Genomic DNA, 24,143 nt, shown 5'->3' with positions numbered 1-24,143 from the left:
GGTTCAGAGGCCATGGCTCATGGGCCCAGTCACTCAGCGGCATGTGGGATCTTCCCAGACTGGGGCATGAACCCATGTCCCCTGCATCGGCAGGCGGACTCTCAACCACTGCGCCACCAGGGAAGCCCAACATCCTTTTTTTTTTTTAAATTGTTTTAGGCATAATCACCATGTGTGGTTATGGTTTTCTTGTTTTTTTTTTTTAATTTTATTTATTTTATTTTTGGATGTGTTGGGTCTTCGTTGCTGCACGCGGGCTTTTCTAGTTGTGGCGAGCGGGGGCTACTCTTCATTGTGGTGCGCGGGCTTCTCATTGCAGTGGCTTCTCTTGTTGCAGAGCACAGGCTCTAGGCGCAGGGGCTTCAGTAGTGGCAGCACGTGGGCTTCAGTAGTTGCAGCACGTAGGCTCAGTAGTTGTGGCACGTGGGCTTCAGTAGTTGTGGCTCGCAGGCTCTAGAGCACATGCTCAGTAGTTGTGGCCCATGGGCTTAGTCGCTGCACGGCACGTGGGATCTTCCCAGACCGGGGCTCGAACCCGTGCCCCTGCATTAGCAGGTGGATTCTTAACCACTGCACCATCAGGGAGGCCCTCCTTTTTGTTTATTGTGTACTCCGATTAGAATATAAGCTCCAAGAGAGTAGAAATTTGTTTGCTCCTAATAATTGAATTCAAGAGTGCCTGACATACAGGAGGCACTCAAAAAAGTTTGTTATATGAATTTATCACGGTACCTAACAGCAGTGTGGACCCCTGAGATCATAAATACAAATTACAAAATTGAAGGGACCAAAGCCATCACATAGGCGAGCTCCCTCATCTGATGGAGGACAAGGAAGGTGAGCTCCAGCAGTGTCCATAAAGACCTTCCCCAAATGACACAGCCAGTTATGTGGGAGAAGGTAGAAGACCTGAGTTCAAGTCCAATTTGCCATCTACTAATGACACAAGCTTTACGAACTGCATGATCTCAAAGCATCTTGTTTCCTTAGCTTTAAAAAATATTGCTTCCTTCATGAATGTTTTGAGAATTAAATAAAATATAATACATGAAAAAAAATAATACACGAAAGTGTGTTGTTCAGGATTTTCACCCAATCTCTCATTCTCAATTCCTATTTATTATTTGTTACATACAATGACATCATTAATACCTCTTCTATGATCTCCTCCCAGCTTGTTTTAACTTTCACAACATATTTTATATATGTGCAAATTTCCCCTATTTACCACATTGTATTGATAGAACAACTTTCCTCTCTTTGTAGCTCTTTGACCTTTTATCAATGAGGTGTAAAACTATACTCTGACCTTCGCTGCTTTTGTGTCTTTCTCAGTCTCTTAAGTGAGTAACTCAGCAAATTAAATTTTATTACAACTACTGAGATGCAGGGAGCATAACGTAATTCTTATTGCAGGCCCCTCAGTACATGCTGTGTGACCTTGGACAAGTTAAGAATCTATCTCTTGCCTAAGATTCCTCACCTGTAAAGTGGAGATAACAATATACTTCACAGGGTTATTGTGGGGATTGCATAAATTAACACATGAAAAAAATTTTAATAGTGCCCAGCATATGGTTCAAAAATTATTAGTGTTTATTATTCTTCCCATTTATTAAACCACGTATGAAATTGCTCAGACAATTCTCTCACCAGTACCGTGAAATTATTTCCAATTTTCCCCATTTTACCACATACAATACCAAGGCTCTGAGTGTTTAAGTAAATTCCTCAAGTTCACATAGGTAGTGAAGTGACAGTGTTGATAATCAAATTCAAAAGCCACTTCTGTTGAACCCCAAGTCTATGCTCTTGGCCGAGTCAACAAAATGTTCCACTTTAAAGGAACCAGATCATTTCCCCATCAAAGCAGACATTTATTAACCCAAGTTGCCATCAAATAAACTTGAATTAAATAAACTTTTGACCAGTATACTTCTTCAACTAAGAGCAATAGCTATTAAGATAAGAGGAAGGTTCAGTGAGATGGGTTGTCAGTGAGATGGGAAAGCTTCTGGAGGACTTGAGAAGAGTCTAGATATTTGACTCTTTCTAATTAGCCCCAGGTTACTACAATGACCTACCTAAAGGTCAACCCCAGACCAGCTTTCATCAGTAACCTGGCCTGCAAATTTCTTTTCTCAGTTTTGCTGGGGGCCCTTAGGTCAAAATGCTTAACCACAGGCCATGTCTCTCTTTTTAATTAACTGAAAATGATGACATGTGTCATCAGAACAACCCCTGGAGGGGCATTTCCTTAATGTGATCATGTCTGAACCTAGAGGCATGTGTCTGGCAAGGACAGGTTTGTTAGCTGTAGCTGTGCCTGTTACCAAGTTAACAGGGGGCAAGCTGAGTTTATTACCGATAATGAGCCCACTCAACTAGTGATTCCCACTGGAAGGCCTTTCCAGAATCACAATGGATTAGACAGACCAGATGCTTTAATATGTTTGATGATTTATGACATAGTCCACACTGTGGTTACTGTTTTTTTCCCCTTCAAAATAATAAGTAGTGTTGAGTGCTGGCATCAAATTTTGTCATTTCGATATAGGTCGCTTTCCTTTTTTTTTTTTGGTATCTTCTTTTTTTTAAATTTAATTTTTATTTTATATTGGGGTACAGTTGATTTACAATGTTGTGTTAGTTTCAGGTGTACAGCAAAGTGGTTTAGTTTTACGTATATTTACATATATCTTCTTTTTCAGATTCTTTTCCCATATAGGTTATTACAGAATACTGAGCAGAGTTCCCTGTGCTATACAGTAGGTCCTTGTTGATTATCTATTTTATATATATTACTGTGTATATGTTAATCCCAAACTCTTGATTTATCCCTGCCCCCACCTTTTCCCTTTGGTAACCATAAGTTTGTTTTCAAACTCTGTGAGTCTGTTTCTGTTTTGTAAATAAGTTCGCTTGTATCATCTTTTTAGATTGCACGTATAAGCGATATTATATGACATTTGTCTTTCTCTCTCTGGCTTACTTCACTTAGTATGATAATCTCTAGGTCCATCCATGTTTCTGCAAATGGCATTATTTCATTCTTCTTTATGGCTGAGTACTATTACATTGTATATATGTACCTCATCTTCTTTTATTTTTTTAAATTTTTATTTATTTATTTATGGCTGTGTTGGGTGTTCGTTTCTGTGCGTGGGCTTTCTCTAGTTGCAGCGAGCGGGGGCCACTCTTCATCGTGGTGCGCGGGCCTTTCACTGTCGTGGCCTCTCTTGTTGCGGAGCAAAAGCTCCAGACACGCAGGCTCAGTACTTGTGGCTCACAGGCCTAGTTGCTCCGCGGCATGTGGGATCTTCCCAGACCAGGGCTCGAACCCATGTCCCCTGAATTGGCAGGCAGACTCTCAACCACTGCGCCACCAGGGAAGCCCCCACATCTTCTTTATCCATTCATCTGTTGATTGACATTTAGGTTGATTCCATGTCTTGGCTATTGTAAATAGTGCTGCAGTGAACACTGGGGAGCATACATATATCTTTTCGAATCATGGTTTTTCTCCAGATTTATGCCCAGGAGTGGGATGACTGGATCATATGGTAGTTCTATTTTTAGTTTTCTTTAAGGAACCCACATACTGTTCTCCACAGTGGTTGTACCAATTTACATTCCCACCAACAGTGCAAGAGGGTTCTCTTTTCTCCACACCCTCTCCAGCATTTATTGTTTGTAGACTTTTTGATGATGGCCATTCTGACTGGTGCGAGGCGATACCTCATTGTAGTTTTAATTTGAATTTCTCTAATAATTAGCGATGTTGAACATCTTTTCATGTGATCTCTGGCCATTTGTATGCCTTCTTTGGAGAAATGTCTATTTAGATCTGCCAATTTTTTGATTAGGTTTTTTTTTTTAAATTTTTTTTGATATTGAGCTGCATGAGCTGTTTGTATATTTTGGAGATTAATGCCTTATCAGTTGCTTCATTTGCAAACATTTTCTCCCATTCTGAGGGTTGTCTTTTCGTTTTCTTTATGATTTCCTTTGCTGTGCAAAAGCTTTTACGTTTCATTAGGTCCCATTTGTTTATTTTTGTTTTTATTTCCATTACTCTAGGAGGTGGATCAAAAAAGATCTTGCTGCAATTTATGTCAAAGAGTGTTCTGCCTATGTTTTCTGCTAAGAGTTTTATAGTATCCAGTCTTACATTTAGGTCTTTAATCCATTTTGAGTTTATTTTTCTGTATGGTGTTAGCGAATGTTCTAATTTCATTCTTTTACATGTAGTTGTCCAGTTTTCCCAGCACCATTTATTGAAGAGACTGTCTTTTCTCCATTGTACACTCTTGCCTCCTTCCTCATAGATTAATTGACCATAGGTGCATGGATTTATTTCTGAGCTTTCTATCCTGTTCCACTGACCTATATTTCTGTTTGTGTTTTGATTACTGTAGCTATGAAGTATAGTCTGAAGTCAGGGAGCCTGATTCCTCCAGTATCGTTTTCTTTCTCAGGATTACTTTGGCTATTCGTGGTCTTTTGTATTTCCATACAAATTTAAAATTTTTTTGTTCTAGTTCTGTGAAAAATGCCATTGGTAATTTGATAAGGATCACACTGAATCTGCAGATTGCCTTGGGTAGTATAGTCATTCTGACAATATTGATTCTTCCAATCCAAGAACATGGTATATCTTTCCACCTGTTTGTGTCATCTTTGATTTCTTTCATCAGCATCTTACAGTTTTCAGAGTACAGGTCTTTTGTCTCCTTAGGCAGGTTTATTCCTAGTTATTTTATTCTTTTTGATATGATGGTGAATGGGATTGTTTCCTTAATTTCTCTTTGTGATCTTTCGTTGTTAGTGTATAGGAGTGCAAGAGATTTCTGTGTATTAATTTTTGAAAAAATATTTATTTATTTGGCTGCGCTGGGTGTTAATTGTGGCACACAGGATCTTCATTGCCATGTGCAGGATCTTTAGTTGCAGCATGCGGGATCTAGTTCCTTGACCAGGGATTGAACCTGGGCCCCCTGCATTGGGAGTATGGAGTCTTAACCACTGAACCACCAGGGAAGTCTCTCTGTGTATTAATTTTGTATCCTGCAACTTTACCAAATTCATTGATTAGCTCTAGTAGTTTTCTGGTGGCCTCTTTAGGATTTTCTATGTATAGTATCATGTCATCTGCAAACAGTGACAGTTTTACTTCTTTTCCAATTTGGATTCCTTATATTTTTCTTCTCTGATTGCCATTGCTAGGACTTCTAAAACATGTTGAATAAAAGTGGTGAGAGTAGACATCCTTGTCTTGTTCCTGATCTTAGAGGAAATGCTTTTAGCTGTTCACTGTTGAGTTTAGCAGGGGTTTGTCAAATATGGCCTTTATTATGTTGAGGTAGATTCCATCTATGCCCACTTTCTGGAGAGTTTTTATCACAAATCGGTGTTGAATTTTGTCAAAACCTTTTTCTGCATCTACTGAGATGATCATATGGTTTTTATTCTTCAATTTGTTAACACGGTGTATCACAGACTGATTTGCAGATACTGAAAAATCCTTCCATACCTGGGATAAATCCCACTTGATCATGGTGTATGATCCTTTTAATGTATTGTCAGCTTTGATCTGCTAGTATTTTGTTGAGGATTTTTGCGTCTATTTTCATCAGTGATATTGGCCTGCAATTTTCTTTTTCTGTGGTATCTTTGTCTGGTTTTGGTATCAGGGTGATGGTGGTTTCATAGGATGAGTTTGGTCGTGTTCCTACCTCTGCAATTTTTTGGAATAGTTTCATAAGGATAGGTGTGAACTCTCCTTTAAATGTTTGATAGCATTCCCTTGTAAGCTATCTGGTCTTGGACTTTTGTTTCTTGGAAGTTTTTAAATCATGGTTTCAATGTCAGTACTTGTGATTGGTCTGTTCATATTTTCTATTTCTTCCTGGTTCAGCCTTAGAAGATTGTACCTTTCTAAGAATTTGTCCACTTCTTCTAGGTTGTCCATTTTATTGGCATACAGTTGCTTGTAGTTGTCTCTTATGATTCTTTGTATTTCTGTGGTGTCCACTGTAACTTTTCCTTTTTCATTTCTAATTTTATTGATTTGAGCCCTTTCCCTTTTTTCTTGATGAGTCTGGCTAAAGGTTTATCAATTTGTTTATCTTTTCAAAGACCCAGCTTTTAGTTTCATTGATCTTTTCTATTTTTTTTTTTCTGTGTCTCTATTTCATTTATTTCTGCTCTGATTTTAGCCTCCATGTGTTTGTATTTTTTAGTTTTTCTTGTAGTTGATTTCTAATCTCACAGCATTGTGGTCAGAAAAGATGCTTGATATTTTCAATTTTCTTCAATTTACTGAAGTTCACTTTGTGGCCCAGCATGTGATCTATGCTGGAGAATGTTCCATGTGCACATGAGAAGAATGTATATTCTGCTGCTTTTGGATCAAATGTTCTATAAATATCAATTAAGTTCATATGGTCTACTGTGTCATTTAAGGCCTGTGTTTCCTTATTGATTTTCTGTATGGATGATCTGTCCCTTGATGTAAGTAAGGTGCTAAAGTCCCCCACTACTCCGTTACTGTTGATTTCTCTTTTTTTGGCTGTTAGAATTTGCCTTATATATTGAGGTGCTCCTATGTTGGGTGTATATTTACGATTGTTATATCTTCCTCTTGGATTGATCCCTTGATCCTAATGTAGTGTCCTTCTTTGTCTCTTGTAACAGTTTTTATTTTAAAGACTATTTTATCTGATATGAGTATTGCTACTCCAGCTTTCTTTTGATTTCCTTTTGCATGGAGTATCTTTTTCCATCCGCTCACTTGCAGTCTGTATGTATCCCTAGATCTGAATTGGGTCTCTTGTAGACAGCATATATATGGGTCTTGTTTTCGTATCCATTCAGCTAGTCTATGTCTTTTGGTTGGAGCATTTCATCCATTTACATTTAAGGTAATTATTTATATGTACATTCTTATTGCTATCCTGTTAATTGTTTTGAATTGCTTTTGTAGGTCTTTTTTCTTCCCTTCCCCTTTTGTACTCTTCTCTTGTGATTTGATGACTATCTTTAGAGTTGAGTTTGGATTACTTTTTCTTTTGTGTGTGTGTATCTATTGTAGATTTTTGGTTTGTGGTTACCATGAGGTTTTGATATAGCAGTCTCTATATATACAAGATTGTTTTAACTTGCTGGTCTCTTAATTTCAAATGCATTTCCAATATCTTGCATTTGCACTCCCTTTTTCTCATGATTGTTGGTTTTGATATCATATTTGTGTAGGGATGATTTCCTACCTTTACTGTATGTTTGCCTTTACTGGTAAGCTTTTTCGTTTGCAATTTTCTTGTTTCTAGTTGTGGCCTTTTATTTTCCACCTAGAGAAATTTCTTTAGCATTTATTGTAATGCTGGTTTGGTGGTGCTGAATTCTCTTAACTTTTCTTGTCTGTAAAGCTTTTGATTTCTCTGTCGAATCTGCATGAGACCCTTGTTGGGTAGAGTATTCTTGGTTGTAGCTTTTTCCCTTTCATCACTGTAAATACATCCTGCCACTCCCTTCTAGCTTGCAGAGTTTCTGCTGAAAAGTCAGCCGATAACCATATGGGGATTCCCTTGTATGATATTTGTTGCTTTTCCCTTTTTGCTTTTAATATTTCTCTTCATCTTTCTTTTTTTTTTCTTTTTTTTAAATTTTTTGGCTGCATTGGGTCTTCCTTGCTGCGTGCAGGCTCTCTCTAGTTGCAGCGAGTGAGGGCTACTCTTAGAGGCAGTGTGCGGGCCTCTCATTGTGGTGGCCCCCCTTGTTGCAGAGCATGGGTTCTAGGCGTGTGGGCTTCAGTAGTTGTGGCGTGTGGGCACAGTGGTTCCGGCGCACGGGCCTAGCCACTCCACAGCATGCGGGATCTTCCCAGAACAGGGATCGAACCTGTGTCCCCTGCATTGGCAGGCAGATTCTTAACCACTGTGCCACCAGGGAAGTCCCCTCTTCGCCTTTAATTTTTGTCAATTTAGTTAAAATATGTCTTGGTGTGTTCCTCCTTGGGTTTATCCTGGATGGGACTCTGCACTTCCTGGATGTGAGTGTTTCCTTTCCCATGTTATGGAAGTTTTTGGCTATTATATCTTCAAGTGTTTTCTCAGGCCCTTTCTTTCTCTCTTCTCCTTCTGGGACCCCTATAATGTGAATATTGGTGCATTTAATGTCCCTGAGGTCTCTTAGACTCTCCTCATTTCTTTTCATTCTTTATTCTGTTTCACAGCACTGATTTCCACCAATCTGTCTCCAGCTCAGTTTTTTGTTCTTCTGCCTCACTTATTCTGCTACTGATTCCTTCTACTGTATTCTTTATTTCAGTTATTGTATTGCTCATCTTTGTTTGTTTGTTCTTTAAATCTTCTAGCTCTTTGTTAAACATTTCTTATATCTTCCTGGTCTGGGCCTCCAAGCTTTTTCTGAGACCTTGGATCATCTTTACTTTCATTATTCTGAATTCTTTTTCAGCGGATTGCCTATCTGCACCTCACTTAGTTGTTCTTCTGGGGTTTATCTTGTTCCTTAGTCTGAAACATATTTTTCTGCCATCTCATTTTGTTTAAATTTCTGTGTTGTGGTCTCTGTTTCTCAGGCTCCAGGTTTGTAGTTCCTCTTGCTTCTGGTGTTTACCCCCTGGGGGTGAGGTCCAGGGGCTTGTGCAGGCTTCCTGGTGGGAGGGACTGGTGCCTGCCCTCTTGTGGGTGGAGCTGGGTCTTATCTCTCTGGTGGTCAGGGTCGTGTCAAGGGGTGTGTTTAGAGGAGGCTGTACACTCAGGATGACTTTAGGCAGCCTGTCTGATGATGGATGGGGCTGTGCTCTCACCCTGTTGGTTGTTTGGCCTGAGGTGTCCCAGCACTGGAGCCTGCAGGCTGTTGGGTGGGGCCAGGCCTTGGTGCCAAAATGGTGACCTCCAGCAGAGCTCACACTGATGAATATTCCATGGGGCCTCTGCCAGCAGTGTCCTTGTCCCCATGTCCCCACAGTGAGCCAGAGCTGACCTCCATCTCCCCAGGGGACCTTCCAAGAACTGCAGGTGGGTTTTCCCCAGGCTCCTATGGAGTCACTGCTTTGCCCTGGGTCCCAGTGCATGTGAAATCTTGTGTGTGCCTTCCAAGAGTGAAGTCTCTGTGAAGCTCCTGCACTCAAGCCTCACTGGCCTTCAAAGCCAAATGTTCTGGGGGCTCCTCCTCCTGATGACAGACCCTCAGGCTGGGGAGCCTGACGTGGGGCTCAGAACTCTCACCCCTATGGGAGAACCTCTGCGATATAATTATTTTCCAGTTTGTGGGTTGCCTATCTGGCAGGTATGGGATTTGATTATATCGTGAAAGCATGCCTCCTACCATATCATTGGATGTAGAATATCTTTAGATGTAGAATCGTTGGATGTAGAATATCTTGTTTGGTAGGTTCCAGTCTGTTTTGTTGATGGTTGTTCAGCAGTTAGTTGTGATTTTAGTGTTTTCATGAGAGGAGTTGAGCCCAAGTCCTTCTACTCTGCCATCTTGTCTCCACCCTCCTCCAACACTCTCCATTTAACAACTCGAAGTCAGTGGTTCTCAACCTTAGCTGCACAAAGGAATCACGTGGAGAGGTTTTCAATATCCCAGTGTTCACACCCAGCTAGACTCAGGCCCGATAAGGACTCTCTGTTACTGGAATCCAGGCATCAGTATATTTAAACCACACAAACAGATAAAATGTGCAGCTAAAGTTGAGAATCACTGCTTCAGGGGATCAGAAAACGTATTAGCAATTTGTTTAAGAGCAACAAACAAACAAAACTTCCCTGAGATTGTTTTTAAAGAGATACTGATTATGATGGGCTATTGTTTATCTGCTCCTCTCAGCACGCTGCTTGAATGATCTGGCTTTTTTATTTCCTGACTACATTTCCTTCACGTAATACCTCATTAGAATGCTATTCTTTGAGCTTTATGCTCCTGAGTTTCCAAAAACAACCACCTCTGGGCAAAACATCATTTGGATCACTTGGTGGAAATCAGGATAATCAAAACATATTGCTATTAAAGCTGCTTGTGAAGCAGCAACTACGCTTTTTCACCAAAGGAAAAGCTCATGAAAGTTCATCTTGCTAATCAAATATTCAAACAAACCTGGAACTTCTAAGCGACAATTGAGGAGAAATAATTTAGGCTGAGATATAATACACTGAGAAGAGAGAAGACAGTTGGGGAAGTCAACCGTTGAAAGCCGTGTGGTAGAAGACTTCCAGCATATATCCATGTGTGACAATGCCGCTTTGACTTAGATCCTGTTGTTATAGACATAGGAGACTGAATCACTTGCATCTTTTAAAAACCAAATCTTCAAAAAAATATTTTTGGTCAAAATGTTACTTATTTTAAAGATGGATTTTTTCTACAAAAAATCATAGATCTGAGGGAATTGACTGCTCTGTGCCAGGTTCAATATTAGGTGGTTCGTATTCATTACTTCATTTAATGAATGAATCTATGAGGTAGGTGATATTATCCCATTTTATAGGTGAGGAAACTGAGGTGCAGAACTTTTAGGTAACTTGCTCAGTGTTATAGGTCTAGTAGGTAAGCCAAAAAGATATGAATTTATGCCTGCCAGAAAAGAAAACCAAAGTAACTCCATGGCCAATACTGTAGAGTTCTCAGAAAGACAACTAGCCACTAAGAAAAAGACAGTTCTTTTTTAAAAAGGGCCTGTGTCCTGGGGATGAACCAAAGGGAGATGAATGTCAATGGAAAGAAGATTTTCATAAATTCAAATAGTGATGTGTGGGCACCAAAAGAATGATTTATATTAAAATAGTCACAAAAGAAACACGGGGTTTGCCTAATTTTCCAGAGAATAAGTAACTGTAGTCACCCTCCAAGAACTGATTCCTGAACAATATCAGTGTAGAAAAGTCCAACAAAATTTAACAAGGGAGAGGCATGATTATAAACTACTCTAAGCATCACATAAAACTCCTGAGGTGCTAGGAAATAATCTTTTAGTATTTCTACTTTATTTTTTTTTAAAAAGCTTGAAGTAGGGGTTTCTAACTTCATTCCCATGATAATGTTCTGAAACTTGAAGGAAGATAATGTAAAGATTTTAAGCCATTTCTCTTTATTACTCTGCTATCATTTCCTTTACTGATTTTGCTTTTTACTCAACTATCATTCTTTTCTCTTTCTTCTATTTGAGCTCACCTAACTAACCATGACCTCCTTTATGATATATGACTGCCTATATTTTCTTTCAAAAATGCACGTGAGAAAAAAAGCATTTTAAAAGCATTTTACTTTGAAAGGAGTTGTTATGAATGAACACGTTAAACATTTGCAAATTAAGCCAATAAATTGGGCACCCCACTCTTGGATGGAAGCCTGTATCTCAATCCATGTGATCATGTGGCTTAAACTAAAACACAATTTTACCTGACAAATTACACTGTGAAATAAAAATGTATTCTTTATTAAAACAACTAAATTTGAATAATACAACAGAATGTAACAGTGACAAACTCAAGTTTTATTGAAATCCTACTCTATGCATGGACTTGAGTTCAGATAATTCCTGAAATTTAAAGATAAGCTAAATATTTTGGCGAATATTGAATGATGATGATCATTAAACAAGGAAGAATGTCATAAATACTAATTCTGCACAGTAACAATGGTCATCACTGTTGAACATTTATTATGAGTCAGGCAATATCTAACTGTTGTCTCTAATGCTTCCAACCAGTGATTGCTATAGTTTTTTATTGATTGTTTCTATCTGTAAAATGTTTGTGACCATGCATCCCCTATATGTGCTAATCTGTAGAGTAACTATATACTTGTACAACTGTGATACTATGCTATATTTATTATAAAATATATTCAAATGTTGAGATTAGAAATGATGAGAAAATATAAAGAAAAAGCATCCAGTACTTCATAGATCATCTTTAGCATTTCCTGGGAGAAAGCTCTCACACTGGAGAATCCAGCTAACTATGCTGTGTGGCAGAGACCACTGGTAGTCCCCAAATATTCAATATCTTTTCCTTCCATAGCGATTGGATCCCCAATTTTTACCTGGGCCCAAGTCAGCTCAGAATAAAGATTACATGTTTCGTCTTCCATTGCAGGTAGGTGTCCTTTGTGCCTAAGTTCTAACCCTGGGGATACAATGGGAAATTGTGTTTACAACTTCCTAGAGGTGCTTTGAAAGGGAGGAACCGTGCATACCTCTCTGTAATTCTTCTCACCTGCTTCTTGGTAGGTCATCATGGTGCCTATGTGCACAAAGGTGATGTGCAAGGGTGGTAGAGCAAGGAGATAAGGTGCTTTAGTCTACATAAGACCCTGCAGAGCAGAATAGACATTTCAGTTCTGGACAACTCACTCATGGACTGTTATATGTGAGAAATACATTTCTGTCTTGCAAAAGCACTGTTATTTTGGTGTCTGTTAAATGTAAATGAAAATATATATTAAATAACACACCAGGAAAGACAGTTACTACTCTCTACTTGAGGGAAAAGATGAGGGAAAAGTATCAGAAAAGTTAATTTTCCAAGGTTAGCCGGCTAGTATATGGTAGGATCAAAAGAGCCCAGAGTTCATCCTCTTTCCACTAAAGCAGGCAACCTTCTGTGAGTAAAATACTATAAAATCAAGGAGGAAGGAGACATTAATTGTGCCTAGAGGGACTGATGAGGGCTTGCTGATACAGGTGGCAATTTAATGGGATCTTAATATATGGGTATGGAGGAAAACGGCTTTCTGAGTGAACAATGGCAGGGAGATAAGGAAGTATAGCAAAGGCTCAAGAAAACCTTGTCCCTCGTTGTTGTTAAATGATCACTATTGCTTCTTGGCTTTATTTATTCAACATATATTTCAGAGTACCAACCACATAGCAGGCACAGACAGGGTCCAAGAGGTAGAGTAGTGAAAAAAGATGTCTGCAAATTCCCCAATATATGGCTAGATGATACTAATGGACCAGATAAAGTCCAAAACTCAGAGCAAGCAAACAAGGTCTTCATAATCAGACTCAGCCCTACCTTTCCAGCCTCATGTTATACTACTGCTCTATGCTTCAGCCACACAGAACTCAGGACATATGAGTTTCCAGGTGTCTGATCATTGCCCAAACAGTTCCCTGTCCCTGAAATGTTTTTCCGTACTTTGCCTGGATACGTCTTACTTATTCTTCAAGAGCTGGCTAAAATTCTGCCTTTCTCTGACTTCCTCCAATGGGATGGTTCCTTACAGCATATTCCTTTAAAGCAGTTTCTACACATCTCCATTCATTCATTTATTCAGCCAGCCAGTCCAGCAAAAATGTTCCAGGTTATAAAGGTACAATGGTGGGAAAGATGAAGCAATTTTTCTCTGTGCTTATGATGTTTATACTCTAGGAAGAAGTATCAGCCATTAAAGAAACAGTTATAAGGTAGTGTGATAAATTCTATGAAGGGAAATCAGCGTCTGAAGTGGAAGCATGCAACAGGGAGTACTACGCCTAACCTTAGCTTCCCAGAAGGAGCATTATCTAAGCTGAATCCTTTTGGATGAGTAAGAGTGAGCCAGGCTATCACTCTGCATTATCTGCTAGATTCCACTAGACTATGAGAGTCAATGCTTTCTAAAAGCATCCCACATGATTAAACAACAACAACACCAGGATTAAATGCTGGCTCAGATTAATTCTGTGTTACATTGTACTTTAGTGAGTCCCTATAGCTTTATTTCATTCTTCCTGTGTGCAGTATTTCCTACCCTACCCTTCACCCCTTCTTCAGTCTAGCATCCAGAAGCTTCTTTGGGTGTCCACTAGCATCTCTCAAATTTTGGTGTGCATAAGAATCACCTGGGGTGCTTGTAAAAACATAGATTCCTTGGCCCTACCCTCAGAGATTGTGATTCTTTAGGTCTCTGGTGGAGCTGGAGATTCAGAAATTCTAGTAATCTGCCTGGTAAAATCTGCTGCTACCAGTTCAGAGACTGCATCTTGAGTAGCAATGTTGTAGAGAAACTATATAAATCCTTCCCAGGATTATTTACCCTTGTTCTTAACCTGCTCTGCCAGGCTGAGCTCCTTAGAGCAACAGTGGCTTCTTTGCCTAGGTATATGGGGCACGTGCCTTCAAAGGAGCCATTACAGAAAGAAGGGCCTGTGTGCGACTCTCATCCATCAATCACATTCTTCACTTGGACAACTGTTATATTTTCTCATTGCTTCCCACCTTAGGTCCAATACGACAAGCCTACATACAGGTTTCCCAGCAGATGAGGAGTGATGAGTAGAGTAGGCAGCAAAGTGCCCTCTATAAGGGAACCACAGGGAAAAAAGATTGAGGTAGGTTTGTGAATGAATAAGTAGATCAGGTCTTCTACTGGAATAATTAAAAGAATTATTCCAGTCTAAATAGGAGTTTTATAATTTCACGGAAAGAAACTGATGGGAGAATCAGTGAACTTTTAAGAAAGCTTTTAGTAATTGCTTGCATTTGCTTCCGTGTGTGTCATGTATAAGAGCCTTTAAATTTGACAAACACTTAAGGGCCATGAGGACAGGGACCATGTCTTCCACATGAACATACCCAACAATTTCCTAGGACAGTGATGACTATTTAGAAGATTTGAAAATATTTAATTCTAAGAAGGAAATGAAACCAACTCACAAAAGTTGGGAGGGTAAGTTTATGACTAATTAGGTAATATATATAAAACACCTAGAATAAAGTGGTCCTTCAATGAATATTAGCTCCCTTCCCCTTCTATTTCTCTCTTATGATTACCTAGGACAGCTCTGTCCAATAGAACTTCCTGAAATGATGAACATATTCTATATCTGCATTGTTGGATGTGGCACCCACTAACCATCCTGGCTACTGGGCACTTCAAATGTGGCTAGTACAACTGAGGAACTGAATTTTAAATTTTATATTATTTTAATTAAATTTAAATAACCACATGAGGCTTGAAGCTACTGCCTTGGAGAGCACAGGTCTAAAAGCTTATACAACATGCTAGTTGGCCACTACATGTGTCTATTTGCTGAACTGAACTGATCCTTTTTCCTATAGGTATGCATATATTTAAGGTGAACGAGTGAAAAGGACAGCTGCCCCAGGGGCAGACCAAAAGGTGTGGTGAAAGGACAAAGACAGCAGGATCCAAACCGAAAAAAGAAGCTTCTGCCATATTGACCAAGCTTCTCAAAATTTAATATGCATACTAATCACTGGGGTTCTTCTTAAGAACACAGATTCTGATTTAGTAGGCCTTGAGTGAGAACTTAGATTCTATACTCACAAGCTTCCAGGTAATAATGATGCTGCTAGTCAATGGGCCACATTTTCAGAAGTAAAGATCTAGATGTAGGGCAGCCCACGAACCTACATAACTGCTATTGGCCCTACCACTGAACTAGCTATGACTTCCGCATTCTTGTCTCAACAGTTCAAGATGACTAAGTCAAAGGCATGCTCTGTTTTATCAAAGGCACCCCCCAATCTTATGATGAACATTTATTAAGCATCTTCTACATACTGGGAAGAATATTTATAACAACCCCTGAAAGGCAAATATTATTACTCTTGTTTTACAAATAATAAAACACAGGCTTAGATGGATAATTTGACTTAACCTGACTTGCCTGACTTAACTCAGGCAAGTACTAACTGGCAGAGGTGGGCTCAGAACCCAGTTGCTCCTGAATTCAAAGGCTAGTCTCTCTCATTAGACTCTTGTTACACAATGTGTGATGCACAACTGAGCAGCAGCTTCACCTGGAAACTTATTAGAAATGCATACTGTCAGGAGCCTTCCTATACCTACTAAATCAGAATCTTCATTTACGATCTCCAGGTGATTCTTATGTACATTAATATTTGAGAAATACTAAAAGATGTTCCACTTTTTGCCTTTTAGAGCAAAGTAACAAATGGAAAGGGATCTGCTGACTGTGGCAGTTGAGAAATGGATTTAGGTTGGCTAGGTTTGACTGTGGAACAAATATTGATAGCACGGCCTCTATTGCTAAATTCCTATTGCCTCATGGGCATAGTTAAGCCAATATTAAGCTGTTTTCTGGCGTGTAAGTATATTTCATTTCTGGATAATACTACAAATCCAACAGATAAAAATATCAACAACATAGTTTTAACAGTGTTCACGGGAAACACCACCAAAAGAAACAAACTTGTTTGCTGAAAAATAAATGTACTAAAATCAGCAAATTCTTCGAAACTATCTCCATTATTAATCACTGCCAGAATGGTTCAAAGAAACAAACAATTCTGCTTTCTCTCCCTTCATGGATAATTCTGGAAAACCATCCAATTAAAAGTGAAGAGTAGCCTAAATCACAAGGGTCTGTTTTTGTACAAAGTGACTCAAAGAAATTAATGCCTAACTCTCCAGCTCTATGACCAAGTGCTTGGTCATCCCATTTCTGCAATACGGCAACTTCCTCCTCAGAGTTCTTATTCTCAGCTTCTTGCCGCTGGGATCAATCAGAAATGCATTTTAAATCTTCTTTAACAACACCTCTTGGTCTCAAGCTCATTCTTTGGCTCCCAAATGAAACTCACTGCTAATCTGATTGTTTCTCTGTGTCCCTGAATCCACATTATCTTTTATTTTCTCTCACCCCCAACTCTTCTCACCAATCTTTCACTCACACTGTCAGCCTTTCCTAGGGTCGTTTTATCCCCTTTAAATCACTCTCTTGTCCTCCGCCCCAGAATCACGGTTCTATTTTCATCCAGTGACCTTTCACATTTAAAGCTCTCCATAAAAATCTCACTGATAATATTGTAAGAATATTATGGTGGCTTTCAAATTGCTTTTACATAAATGATCTTGGCAGTCAAATACAATGGGTGTTACTACTAAGGACTCTCAACATTTTTGTAACCTAACTCTTCCTTCTTCTTTTCTCTCATCTACTCTCCTCTCTTTTCTCTCTCTCTCACTTTCTTGGGAGGTTTTCAAAGACACAATCCTGGAATTTCTGGAACAAAGTTCCTTGTCTCCACTGTTATTTCTACCTCTGGAAATAAAGTGGCAGACAACGAAATGGCTCACAGGAAAGCAAAATCATTATACTGCTAATACTAGCTAGATGTTCCTTTTATTTTCAATATTTTCCCTTAGACATCCTTGATAATGTAGACAATCACTCTCCATACCAGTTGAATCAGTTCCCCTTGGCACTTTGTTTATTTCTACCAATATTTTTAAAGTGTAAGATTCCTTCTTTTGTACCTATTTTTTCTTACAATGGGACATATACAGATTCTTAGCCCTTTTATTTAAGGCTTTGGTGGGGTAAATTAGTTTCTTGTTTAGAAAATATTCACTCCATCCTCCACCTTGAATTTGGCAATATGACTTACTTTGGCCACTGGGGTGTTAGTAGATGGGATATGAGCAGAGGCTGTAACTCAACTTGTGTCTTGGGCTTGTATATTCTTGCCTCCTTTATTGAAAATAAGGTCACCATATGTGTGTGGGTTTACGTCTGGGCTTTCTATACTGTTCCATTGATCCGTATTTCAGTTTTTGTTCCAGTACCATACTGTCTTGATTACTATAGGTTTGTAGTATAGTCGGAAGTCTGGGAGTTTGATTCCTCCAGCTCCATTTTTCTTTCTCAAGATTGCTTTGGCCATTCGGGGTCTTCTGTGTTTCCATACACATTCTGAAATTTTTTGTTCTAGTTCTGTGAACTAGAACATTGCCATTGGTAGTTTGATAGGGATTGCATTGAATCTGTAGATTTTCACAATGTTGATTCTACCAATCCAAGAACATGGTATATCTCTCTATCTGTTTGTATCATCTTTAATTACTTTCATCAGTATCTTATAGTTTTCTGCATACATGTCTTTTGTCTTCTTAGGTAGGTTTATGCCTAGGTATTTTATTCTTTTTCTTGCAATGGTGAATGGGAGTGTTTCTTTAATTTCTCTTTCAGATTTTTCATCATTAGTGTATAGGAATGTAAGAGATTACTGTGCACTAATTTTGTGCCTGCTACTTTACCAAATTCATTGATTAGCTCTAGTAGTTTTCTGGTAGCATCCTTAGGATTATCTCTGTTTAGTATCATGTCACCTGCAAACAGTGACAGCTTTACTTCTTCTTTTCCGATTTGGATTCCTTTTATTTCTTTTTCTTCTCTGATTGCTGTGGCTAAAACTTCCAAAACTATGTTGAATAACAGTGGTGAGAGTGGATAACCTTGTCTTGTTCCTGATCTTAGAGGAAATGCTTTCAGTTTTTCACCACTGAGAATGATGTTGGCTGTGGGTCTGTCATACATGGCCTTTATTATGTTGAGGTAAGTCCCCTCTATGCCTACTTTCTGGGGTTTTTTTTCAAAAATGGGTGTTGAATTTTGTCGAAAGCTTTTTCTCCATCTATTGAGATGAGCATATGGTTTTTCTCCTTCAATTTGTTAATATGGTGTATCACATTGATTGATTTGCGTATATTGAAGAATCCTTGCATTCCTGGGATAAACCCCACCTGATCATGGTGTATGACCCTTTAATGTACGGTTGGATTCTGTTTGCTAGTATTTTGTTGAGGATTTCTGCACCTATGTTCATCACTGATATTGGCCTGTAGTTTTCTTTTTTGTGACATCTTTGGATTTGGTATCAGGGTGATGGTGGCCTCATTAGGAGTATTCCTGAGTTAGGGAGTATTCCTCTCTCTGCTATATTTTGGAAGAGTCTGAGGATAGATGTTATCTCTTCTCTAAATGTTTGATAGAATTCGCCTGTGAAGCCATCTGGTTCTTGGCTTTTGTTTGTTGGAAGATTTTTAAGCACAGTTTCAATTCTAGTGCTTATGATTGGTCTGCTTATATTTTCTATTTCTTCCTGGTTCAGTCTTGGAAGGTTATGCTTTTCTAAGAATTTGTCCATTTCGTCCAGGTGGTCCATTTTATTGACATATAGTTGCTTGTAGTAATCTCTCATAATCTTTTGTATTTCTGCAGTGTCAGTTGTTACTTCTCCTGTTTCATTTCTAATTCTATTGATTTGAATCTTCTTCCTTTTTTTCTTCATGAATCTGGTTAACGGTTTATCAATTTTCTTTATCTTTTCAAAGAATGAGCTTTTACTTTTACTGATCTTTTCTATTGTTTCCTTCATTTCTTTTTCATTTATTTCTGGTCTGATCTTTATGATTTCTTTCCTTCTGCTAACTTTGGGGTTCTTTTGTTCTTCTTTCTCTAATTGTTTTAGGTGTAAGGTTAGGTTGTTTATTTGAGATGTTTCTCGTTTCTTGAGGTAGGATTGTATTGCTATAAACTTCCCTCTTAGAACTGTTTTTGCTGCATTCCATAGGTTTTGGGTCATCATGTTTTCATTGTCATTTGTTTCTAGGTATTTTTTTATTTCCTCTTTGATTTCGTTAGTGATCTCTTAGCTATTTAGTAGAGTATTATTTAGCCTCCATGTGTTTGTATTTTTTACAGATTTTTTTCCTGTAATTGATATCTAGTCTCATAGCATTGTGGTCAGAAAAGATACCTGATACAATCTCAATTTTCTTAAATTTACCAAGGCTTGATTTGTGACCCAAGACACATTATGTAGTGTCCTTCTTTGTCTCTTGTAATAGTCTTTATATTAAAGTGTATTTTGTCTGATATGAGAATTGCTACTCCAGCTTTCTTTTGATTTCCATTTGCATGGAATATCTTTTTCCATCCCCTCACTTTCAGTCTGTATTGTCCCTAGGTTTGAAGTGGGTCTCTTGTAGACAGCATATATACAGGTCTTGTTTTTGTATCCATTCAGCCAATCTATGTCTTTTGGTTGGAGCATTTAATCCATTTACATTAAAGGTAGTTATCAGTATGTATGTTTCTATTACCATTTTCTTAATTGTTTTGGGTTTTTATTGTAGGTCTTTTCCTTCTCTTGTGTTTCTGGCCTAGAGAAGTTCCTTTAGCATTTGCTGTAAAGCTGGCTTGGTGGTGCTGAATTCTCTTAGCTTTTACTTGTCTGTAAAGGTTTTTAAAACAAAGACTATGACAAGAGACAAAGAAGGACACTACATAATGAACAAGGGATCAATCCAAGAAGAAGATATAACAATTGTAAATATTTATGCACCCAACATAGGAACACCTCAATACATAAGGCAAATACTAACAGCCATAAAAGGGGAAATTGACAGTAACACAATCATAGCAGGGGACTTTAACACCCCACTTTCACCAATGGACAGATCATCCAAAATGAAAATAAATAAGGAAACAAAAGCTTTAAATGATACATTCAACAAGATGGACTTAACTGATATTTATAGGACATTCCATCTGAAAATAACAGAATACACTTTCTTCTCAAGTGCTCATGGAACATTCTCCAGGATAGATCATATCTTGGGTCACAAATCAAGCCTTGGTAAATTTAAGAAAATTGTCATTGTATCAAGTATCTTTTCTGACCACACCACTATGAGACTAGATATCAATTACAGGAAAAAATCTGTAAAAAATACAAACACATGGAGGCTAAACAACACACTACTTAATAACCAAGAGATCACCGAAGAAATCAAAGAGGAAGTCAAAAGATACCTAGAAACAAATGTCAATGAAAACACGACAACCCAAAATCTACGGGATGCAGCAAAAGCAGTTCTAAGAGGGAAGTTTATAGCAATACAATCCTACCTTAAGAAACAAGAAATATCTCAAATAAACAACCTAATCTTACACCTAAAATAATTAGAGAAAGAAGAACAAAAGAACCCCAAAGTTAGCAGAAGGAAAGAAATCATGAAGATCAGATCAGAAATAAATGAAAAAGAAATGAAGGAAATGATAGCAAAGATCAATAAAACTGAAAGCTGGTTCTTTGAGAAGATAAACAAAATTGATAAACCATTAGCCAGGCTTATCAAGAAAAAAAGGGAGAAGACTCAAATCAATAGAATTAGAAATGAAAAAGGAGAAGTAACAACTGACACTGCGGAAATACAAAGGATCATGAGAAATTACTACAAGAAACTATATGCCAATAAAATGGACAACCTGGAAGAAATGGACAAATTCTTAGAAATGTACAACCATCTGAGACTAAATCAGGAAGAAATAGAAAATATGAACAGACCAATCACAAGCACTGAAATTGAAACTGTGATTTAAAATCTTCCAACAGGGGGCTTCCCTGGTGGCTCAGCGGTTGAGAGTCCGCCTGCCAATGCAGGGGACATGGGTTCGTGCCCCGGTCTGGGAAGATCCCACATGCCGCGGAGCAGCTGGGCCCGTGAGCCATGGCCACTGAGCCTGCGCGTCCGGAGCCTGTGCTCCACAACGGGAGAGGCCACAACAGTGAGAGGCCCGCGTACCGCCAAAAAAAAAAAAAAAAAAAGTACAATCTTCCAACAAACAGAAGTCCAGGAACAGATGGCTTCACAGAGGACCATATATTTCTAAAACCAAATTTGCTATTTGGCAAAATTAATACATTTACTTGTAATGAAATTATTTTTGGGGAGGACTTTAATGCATAAGTTAAAATTTGTCATTTAGGTAATATTTTAAGGAAGGAAATGTTCTTATGCAACATGACTGAAATGCTCTGGGGAACTCTGAATTTGTTTTTTCATTAAATAGAACTGAAATTATGTGAACTAGAACATGTGACAGAAAAGAGGAAAACAAAGTATAGAACACCAAGGAATGAGAAAATAGACTGCAAAAGGAACAGTGATTTGTTCAAGGTCACCCAGTGAGTCAGGAACAAAAGGGAGGGTTAGGCCTATGTCCAGACACAAAGCACATTGATCTACATTAATGCTTGTGTGCTAAATCTGCCATTTTTCAATACATATTATAGTTATGTTTCTCACACATGGGGGAAGATATTAATATTTAATATTCTCTCAGGGTCTAGCACATGTTACTGCATATGTATTTATTGAATAAAATAATAAATAAATAAACCCCCATTAACTGGAAGTTAATGAAGCATGATTTCACACACATAACCTTATGAGATCCTCACTAACACCTCTGAGGTAGATATTATAATTCCTATCTTATATATCAATTTACGTCCAGAAGGAGTAAATGAATAGCTCAACAACACACTGCCATGAGAATTGGGACAGTTTCATCATACTTAGCAAACATCTCTAAAGATCCTACCCTTAAGGAAGCTCAAAGAGGGTTTGCATTAAGTACAACAAAGTTGAAGATAATTTTAAAAAATCCCTTTGAAGAACTCAAAATCAGATACAAAATTGATATTTAGGAGAATGAGAGCAATTTGATTAATTTGTTATACATGGCTGATTTTACTAGCTAATCAGTTGGGCTACCAATTGAGCATGTCTATTCAAAATCCTTAGATTCTTATTCATAAATTATTTGTACATGATGGCATCTGGAAGTTAGTCATGAAAACCCTAATAGAAGGCTTTGAATAAATATAGGTCTATCACAAGAAAGCAGTCCTACTTAACACGGTCAAGTCTCTTTGCTCCATGTCTACTTCAAAGCACTGCTCATCTGCTTTAGATGATGCCAATGGGTATAGTAAAGAGATTCATTATATTAAAGACATAGAATCCCTTAATATATATATGGATCCCTGCCTCAAGGGTATTTAAGCTTCTGTGACAACTTGTCATCCACCCAAAGCTACACATTGCTGAGGAGTAAGTAACAAAACTTTGTTCTCAAGCTGAGAGGCAGAGAAGGAGGGAGGGAAGGAGGAAACACAAGCAGCAGAAAGATCAGAGTCAAGTAAGATCTCAAACTCTACAGCCAGGATACCTAGATTCATTCTTGGCTCTGCCTCTTACTGTGCAATTTTGAGAAAGTTACTTAACTTCTTTATGACTCAGTTTCCTCATCTGTAAAATGGAGAAATTAACAGTACCTATCTCATAGGGTTGTTACGAGGATTAAATGAGTTAATATTTGATAAGTGCTTAAAGCAGCGTCAGGCATACAATAATCCTACTATAAACGTCTGAAAAACAAAGAAGGGTAGGAAGAGTGAGAGATAGAATAGGGAACACTATGTGTCTTTAATATTTGCTTTGCTTCCTTCCAACAGAGTCGTTTACTTTCCACAGCTGGGGCCACTTGATTCCTACCGGTAAGCTTAACCCCATTTCCAGTCTGACCCCAAATGACTCTTGTTCAGAAAGATTTAAGAAGCCCTAGTTCAGTAGTTCAGGTGATTCAGCATTAAAGTCAAGCTCGCTGTTATTCCTGTCCTGACCCTGCGTCCCAGTTTTAATCACTTGTCCCTGTAATCAAGTCCCAACTTGCACTCCACTTCTGGCATTCTGCTCCCCTGTGGCCGAGTCCCGGCTTGCAGAACCTGCTCAGGACCTCCAGTTCCTCTGAGGCAGGTATCTCCCAAAGGGCAGCCTTTAGACTAGACACACTTTGGCACAGAGGGTTTGAACTTTTGAGAATTAGTTGCCTGTAAAATTGTATAAAAATTCAAATTTCTGATTTCTCTTGAGAAACGGAATGATCAGGCAACTCTTGATCCCATTTCCCTTTGGTCCCCACCCACTGGAGCCAAGTGGCAGCTGCTCTCACTTTGGAAGATCACATGCTCTCTATTCCCCTCTCTCCCCATGCCTCCTGCTCCATCTATTTCTGTGACTTGCTTGGTCCTTGTAGGCATTTGAGGTTGGGGTCTAAGACTGAGAATAGCCAGTACTTACCAAGCACTTTGTACTCATTTAATCAAAGACCAGGGATCTGTTTGTTCTTGTGCATTATGCCTGCAGCCCTTCTCTTTGCTTCAAACCTTCTGTCTGCATGCATCTGTGTCCCATCTTCCTAAATCACTCTCCTCTATCCGTCAGCTAGGGCGACTCACAAAGCTTTATGACTTTATGGACCTCCATGAAGTCAACCACTCATACCACTGTGGCCCAGCACCACTTTCCCATCACCCCTGCCCAGCCAGACTGTCGTCAAGAATTTTGGCCATCATAGTGGTTATATTTCAGATACAGAATTTGGGGCTTTACTGATCTGCCTGTGCTTTTTATCTCATGCCCCATGCTTCTATAAAACCATACATCTTATTATATATAGATAGAATTCACCCTCCCAAAATTTTGTTCCAATTCTTGTTAGAAGCCTA

At 38.6% G+C, this 24,143-nt stretch overlaps 1 protein-coding gene across 6 annotated transcripts in view; it reads right to left on the bottom strand.

Moving 5' to 3' along the window:
- DLG2 (discs large MAGUK scaffold protein 2) overlaps positions 1–24,143 on the bottom strand; it is an 812,656-nt gene that overhangs the window by 732,391 nt on the left and 56,122 nt on the right. The gene's annotated exons all lie outside the window — the stretch shown is intronic.

Source organism: Leucopleurus acutus, assembly GCF_964270905.1.
Source record: "Leucopleurus acutus genome assembly, chromosome: 8".
Classification (NCBI taxonomy): Eukaryota; Metazoa; Chordata; class Mammalia; order Artiodactyla; family Delphinidae; genus Leucopleurus; species Leucopleurus acutus.
Note: the sequence above shows the minus strand (reverse complement) of the source record. Positions and strands in the feature narration are given on the sequence as shown.